A 6117-nucleotide genomic window follows, 5' to 3' on the forward strand; every position below is an offset into this window, starting at 1 on the left:
TGAAGATATTTCATGGATTTAAATCATTAGCCAGTTGATTGCATCTATGGCTGATTATATCTACAATCAACAAAGGAGATTGCCTTCAGCAATGAGAGAAGTCTCCTTAACAGGAGAACTGACGATTTCTGCTGCCATAAAAAAGAATTTCTATCTCTATTTCAGTCAGGCAGCTTCTCCTGGGAAATTCATCAAAACCTTTATCCGAGTTTCCCTATGGAATTCTGATCGGCCTATCCCCGCAGTCACATGAGCCAAAACCCTATAATAAATCTCATAACGTTACATATATGTGTTGGTTCTCTAATCTGGTTAGATTAAAAGCCACTAATGACTGTATTTCCAATGATCAAGATGGCACTGATAGTCCATGGCATGAATTAGCAATGGAGAGATGCAAAATATCACCACTGGATACTCCCACTCAAATGCTTATAAAAGGCTAGGCTCGGGTGGTAGTGCAGCTCTCTGGGTTGCTGAGGCACAACGGCCGAGCAGACGACCCCGGCCTGAAGCAGTGGCGGGAAGCAGACAGGCAGGCACATCATGGAGGGCAGCGGGGGAAGTGGAAACAAAACTACAGGGGGCGTGGCCAGCTTTTGCGAAGTCAGCAGAACAGATTACTCACATGTGGATTTGGCCCGTGTTCCCCTAACTGGTATGAACCCTCTGTCTCCTTATGTAAATGTGGATCCTCGCTATCTCATGTAGGATGCAGATGAGGTGACCAGGCAAGGGGCAATGGACACTTTGGGCTAATACTCTAGGTTCTCTGGCTTTGCTCTGTAGTGCATTTGGTGTCATCATCGAGAAGACACGAGGTGCAGAAGATGACCTCAACACAGTAGCAGCTGAACCATGACAGGCATGTTGTTATAAATGCACAGGTGGTCTTCAGGGTGTAGTACTTACCAGCTCCCATGCACTATCTAATCACTGGGAGCACACGAAAGGCTCCTTGCTCCAACAGTCACTCTGAAAATTTTCTGAGTTGTGAATGCAGGACGCTTTAGTAGTCATCCAAATCAGTTCATAAGTCAATCTGGACTTATTCTCTCTTCTACCTACAATTAGTTTGAAAAATTGGATGTTCTGATTTGCTGTGATGAAGATTGCTGATGGTTTACCAGGACTGGCACTCCTTCCAGCTGTTAGGAGCCACAGTCCTTTGGTGGGTCACTGAGTAAAGTGCTTCTCGCCTCCTTGAAGAAGATCTTGCACATGTTCACGCTCTTCTACCCCTGAACTGGAAAACCATTTATTCCCAGAATTCAGGCCAAGTTTGTGGTCAGCACTCACCGCAATTGTCATTTAATGTCCTAAACTGTAATGTTGCTCAATACTCCCAATAAAGGGTAAAATTAGGGAAAAAAAAAAAATGGCAAGGCTCTCTGTGACAGTATACAGGCATACCTCGTTTTATTGTACTTCACTTTATTGTGCTTCTTGGATATCGTGTTTTTTTACAAATTGAGGGTTTGTGGTAACAATGCATGGAGCTAGACTTTTAGTGTCATTTTTCCAACATGGGCTCACTTTGTGTCCTCTGTGTCACATTTGGTAATTCTTGCAATATTTCAAAATTTTTCATTATTATTATATCTGCTATGGTGATCTGTGATTAGAGACCTTTGATGTTACTATTGTAATTGTTTTGAGGTGCCACCAACTGCACGCATATAAGATGGTGAACTAAATGGATACATGTTGTGTAGGTTCTGACTGTTCCACCCACCAGTTGTTCCCCATCTCTCTCCCTTTCCTCAGGGCTCCCTCTTCCCTGAGACATAACAATATTGAAATTAGGCCAGTTAATAACCCTACAATGACTTCTAAGTCTTTAAGTGAAAAGAAGAGTTGCACATTTGCCACTTGAAATCAAAAGCTAGACATGATTAAGCTTAGTGAGGAAGGAATGTCAAAAGCCAAGGTAAGCCAAAAGCAAGACCTCTTGCTCTAAACAGTTAGCTAAGTTGTGAATGCAAAGGAAAAGTGCTTGGAGGAAATTAAAAGTGCTACTCCAGTGAATATACAAATGATAAGAAAGTAAAAAAGCCTTATTGCTGACATAGAGAAAGGATTAGTGGTCTAGATAGAAGATCAAACCAGCCACAACATTCCCTTAAGCCAAAGCCTAATCCAGAGCAAGATCCTACTTTCTTCAATTCTGTGAAGGCTGAGAAAGATGAGGAAGCTGCAGAAGAAAAGTTGGAAGCTAGCAGAGGTTGGTCCATGAAGTTTAAGGAAAGAAGACATTTGCATAATATAAAAGTGCAAGGTGAAGCAGCAAGTGCTGATGTAGAAGCTGCAGTGAGTTATCCGGAAGATTTAGTTAAGATAATTGATGAAGGTAGCTTCATTAAACAACAGATTTTCAATGTGGAAGAAACGGCCTTATTTTGGAAGAAAATGCCATCCAGGACTTTCATAGCTAGAGAACAGAAGTCAATTCCTGGCTTCAAAGCTTCAAAAGGCAGGCTGAATCTCTTGTTAGGGACTAATGCAGCTAGTGAGTTCAAGTTGAAACCAGTGTTCATTTATCATTCTGAAAATCCTAAAGCCCTTAGGAATTTTAATAATTCTACTCCACCGGGGCTCTATAAATGAAACAACAAAGCCTAGATGACAGCACATCTGTTTACAACATGGTTTACTATTTTAAGCCAACTACTGAGACCTACTGCTCAGAAAAAAACATTCCTTTCAAAACATTACTGCTCATTGACAATGCACCTGGTCACCCAAGAGCTCTGATGGAGATGTACAATAAGATTAATGCTATTTTTATGCCTGATAACACAACATCCCTTCTGCAGCCCATAGATCAAAGAGTAATTTCAACTTTCAAGCCTTATTTTCTAAGAAATACATTTTGGAAGGCTATAGCTAGCACAGATAGTGATTCCTCTGATGGATGTGGGCAAAGACAATTGAAAACCTTTCAGAAAGGATTCGCCATTCTAGATGGCATGAAGAACATTCATGATTCATAGGAGGAGGTCAAATGTCAACATTTACAGGAGTTTGGAAGAAGTTGATTCCAATCCTCATGGATGATTTTGAAGGATTCATGACTTCAGTGGAAGCAGTAACTGCAGATGTCGTAGAAATAGCAAGAGAACTAGAATTACAAGTGGAACCTGAAGATGTGACTGAATTGCTGTCATCTCATGATAAAACTTCAATGAATGAGGAGTTGCTTCTTCTGGATGAGCAAAGAAAGTGGTTTCTTGAGATGACATCTACTCCTGGTGAAGATGCTGTGAACACTGTTGAAATTGCAACAAAGGATATAACATATTACATAAACTTAGTTGATAAAGCAGTGGCAGGGTTTGAGAGAATTGACTCCAAATTTGAAAAATGTTCTATTGTGGGTAAAATTATATCAAACAGTATCACATGCTACAGAGAAATCTTTTTTGAAAGCAAGAGTCAATTGATATGGCAGACTTCATTGTTGTCTTATCTTAAGACAGTGTCACAGGTATCACAGGCATCATACAAGAAAAGGCTAAGTCCTTATCTGATTCCCTAAAGAAAAATGAAGGTGAAGGGTCTACCCCTATGGATTTTCAGGCTGGCAAAGACTGGTTTGAAAATGTTTTTTAAAAGTTTTAACCCACACAGTGTAAAAGTAACAGGAGAAGCAGTATCTGCCAATCAAGAGGCAGCTAGGGAATTTCTAGAAACCCTGCAAAAATTTTTTTTACAAAGATTTTCCACATCACAGGAACACTGCACCCCTGCAATGTGGAAGGGGTAACTGTAGACGGGCAATTACTAAGTTCTTACTTGATCTGTATAAGCAGAAGAGTTCTAGGTCAATTGAACAAAATTCTAACTTGAATCACAAAAACAGAGAGTCATGGCCCTTCAATCAATTCTCAGACTTGAGACAGTTTACAGGTCCTTGAATGAAGGGAAGGATGGGTACCCTTGGGGAAAGACCCTGTTACACTGCCAAAAATTTATACTGTTAATCCTCTTCCCAGCCTTCCCCAAAAGGACCTATGGCCTTTTACCAGAGTGACTGTGAATTGGAGAAAAGGAATGATTAGGCATGTAGGGGATTATTAGGCACTGACTCTGAACTAACATTCCAGGAGACCCAAATGTCACTCTGGTCCACCAGCCAGAGTAGGGGTTTATGGAGATCAGGTGATCAATGGAGTTTTAGCTCAGGTCCATCTCACAGTGGGTCCAGTGGGTCCCCTGACCAATTCTGTGGTTATTTCCTCAGTTCTGGAATGCATAATTGGAATACACATACTCAGTAACTGGCTGAACCCTACATTGGTTCCTTAACTTGTGGAGTGAGGGCTATAATGGTAGAAAATGCCAAGTGGAAGTCTCTAGAACTGCCCCTACCTAGCAAAATAATAAATCAAAAATAATACTGGATTCCTGTAGGGATTGCAGGGATTAGTGACACCATCAAGGACTTAAAGGATCCAGGAATGATAATTCCCACTATATCCTCTTTCAACTCCCCTATTTGACCAATGCAGAAAACAGATGGATCTTGGAGGAAGACAGTGGATTATTGTAAACTTAACCTGGTGCTGACTCCAGCTGCAGCTGCTGTTCCAGATGTGGTATTATTGCTTCAGCAAATCAACACATTACCTGGTATCTGGTATGCAGCTTTTGATCTGGCAAATGCTTTTTTCTCAAAATCTGTTAGTAAGGACCACCAGAAACAATTTGCTTTCAGTGGCAAAGCTAGCAATACACCTAAACTGTACTATCTCAGGGATATGGCAACTCTACAGCCTTCGGTCATAATCTAGTCTTCAGGGAACTTGATCATTTCTCCCTTCCCAAGACATCACATTTGCCCATTATGTTGATGACATTGTGTTGATTGGACTTAGTGAAAAAGAAGTAGCAACTACTCTAGACTTATTGGTAAGGCTTTTGCATGTGAGAGGATGGGAGATAAATCCAACAAGAATTCAGGGGCCCTCCACCTCAATGAAATTTCTAGGCAATCAGTGGTGTGGCATGCTGAGATATCCTTTCTAAGGTAAAGGAGAAGCTATTGCATCTGGTCCCTCCTACAACCAAAATGAGGCACAATGCCTAGTTGGCCTCTTTGGATTTGGGGGGCAACATGTTTCTTTTTGGGTTTGCTACTCTGGCCCATTTACCAAGTGTTTCACTTTGCTAAAGCTGCCAGAATGCAACATACCAGAAACAGACTTCCTTAAAAAATGAGAATTTATTAACTTACAAATTTAGTGTTCTAAGGCTGTGAAAATGTCCAAATTAAGTCAAGAGGAAAATACCTCCTCTGAAGAAAGGCTGCTGGCATCTGGGGTTCTTCTGTCAAATAGCAAGCCACATGGCTGGCGTTGGCTGGTCCTTTGCTCCCGGGTTTCATTGCTTTCAGCTCCTGGTTCCAGTGGTCTCCTCTCTGGGCTTTTGTAGGTCCTCTCTTAGCATCTCTGGGGCTTTTTTCTCTCTCTCCAAACTTATTTCTGTATTTCTTTCTGTGCTATCTGGCCTTTTTCTGTCTTTTACCTTCGTAAAGGGCTCCAGTAAAAGACTAAGACCCATCTTGAATAGATGGGTCACATCTCAATTGAAACAACCCAACCAAAAGGTCCCACCCACAATAGGTCTGCAGCCACAGAATGGATTAAAATAACATAGCCATTTCTGGGGGTACATAACAGCTTCAAACCAGCACACCAAGTGACCTGAAAATCTGCTAATTTTGAGTGGAAACCAGAACAAGAGGAGACTTTGCAAAAGGTCCAGGCTGCCATGCAAACTGCTCTGCCACTCGGACATTATGATCCAGCAGATCCAATGGTGCTGGAAGTTTCAGTGGCAAATAGAGATGCTGTTTGGAGCCTTTGGAAAGCCCCTATAGGAGAATCATGTAGATCCTTTGGATTTGAGCAAAGCCCTGCCTTCCTTAGCAGATAACTAGTCTCCTTTTGAGAAACAGCTTTTGGCCTGCTGCTGAGCCTTAGTAGAGACCAAAAGCTCAGCCATGAGCCACTAACTTTTCATGAGACCTGAGTTGCCTATCATGAACTGGCTGTTGTCTACCCACCAAGCCATAAAGTTGGGCATGCACAGCAGTACTCCATAAAAAAATGGAAG

At 41.6% G+C, this 6117-nt stretch overlaps 1 pseudogene; it reads left to right on the plus strand.

The window, feature by feature from the left end:
* The first annotated feature begins 546 nt into the window (after nt 1-546).
* On the plus strand, nt 547-979 carry LOC119543443 (annotated as a pseudogene).
* The last annotated feature ends 5138 nt before the right edge of the window (nt 980-6117 follow it).

This window comes from Choloepus didactylus, chromosome 8 (genome assembly GCF_015220235.1).
Source record: "Choloepus didactylus isolate mChoDid1 chromosome 8, mChoDid1.pri, whole genome shotgun sequence".
In the NCBI taxonomy this organism is placed as follows: Eukaryota; Metazoa; Chordata; class Mammalia; order Pilosa; family Megalonychidae; genus Choloepus; species Choloepus didactylus.